Source organism: Camelina sativa, chromosome 17 (genome assembly GCF_000633955.1).
Source record: "Camelina sativa cultivar DH55 chromosome 17, Cs, whole genome shotgun sequence".
In the NCBI taxonomy this organism is placed as follows: domain Eukaryota; kingdom Viridiplantae; phylum Streptophyta; class Magnoliopsida; order Brassicales; family Brassicaceae; genus Camelina; species Camelina sativa.
This window is the reverse complement of record NC_025701.1, coordinates 24,760,453-24,761,654: the sequence shown is the minus strand read 5'-3', so window position 1 is coordinate 24,761,654 and position 1,202 is coordinate 24,760,453.

The window sequence follows — 1,202 nt, the reverse complement described above, 5'->3', positions numbered from 1 at the left end:
TGTCGTACACCGTTATGCTGGACTCAGGTGGGGGAGAGGAGCATGTTCGGGGCATATTTTGTTCAGGAGACCTCAGAGAAGATTCAGGTTCTCAAGCTGAACATGAAGGAGGCTCAGGATAGGCAGAGGAGTTATGCTGATAGGAGGAGGAGAGATCTTGAGTTTCAGGTAGGAGACAGAGTGTACCTCAAGATGGCTATGTTGCGGGGTCCGAACAGGTCATTGACTGAGACTAAGTTGAGTCCGAGATATCTGCCCTAAACCATCTCTTAGATCTTGGGCACCTAGATGCTTCACGCTGCTTGTCAACTGCGAACCTCATCGGAATCTCGAAGCTGCAACGATGGCTTTGGCGAAGATGTTGACGGCGGCAAGAGAAACCCTAATCCAACTGATTTCTCCCCTTGGTGGACCTAGCCCACTAAGCCTACAGTCTCGGCCCAACAACACATTTGTTATAAATTTTACTTTACCATGCCGGACCAGGTTTGTCTTTTTCCTCCTCTTGGAAAGCCCAGTAATCTTTGTTCGTCCATATGGTGGCGATGGCCGTAAACACTCTTCTTCCACGGATGCAACAAAAGAGGATCCTAATGCTGCAATCTCCGCCTCTCCTCGATGGTGGCTGACCTATCCCTGGATTATAAAGCACAATTGTCACACATTGGTTATTGCCTTCAATTCCAAGGGAATCCAATACCCAATCACTTCCACATGTAAGGTTCGTTTTCAGCTCCCTTATCAAGACTGCTATTTGAGTGCCCCCGAACCAAATACTAGAACAGCACATCAATTCATATCTCATCAATTCACCAATATAAGAATGAAAAGGAACGGCATTATGATCCCGTCTCAATGGAGCGGTGATTACCGTATACTCTTCATTCTGTCAGCTCTGTCTCTTACAAAATCCAAACCTCTACAAGCACCTTTTAGCACCATCAAGGATAGTATACGTGAATGTAGAGATGTAGAGAAGAATGGCATAAGGCTGGTCTCAAACCTATCTCTTATCAATTCCGGGTCTGATCCAAGTATTTGTTGGCCAAACCTTAGCAGATGGTTGTATCAAGATTACAAACTCGCTGGTCGAAGACTCCAGCTGAGAAGTAATTCATCATCATTGCAATGGTTTTGTCTTAAGCAAACGAGATCTCTGGTACTAATATCCCTTATGTCTCTGACTTGTGAATCCCAAAGCG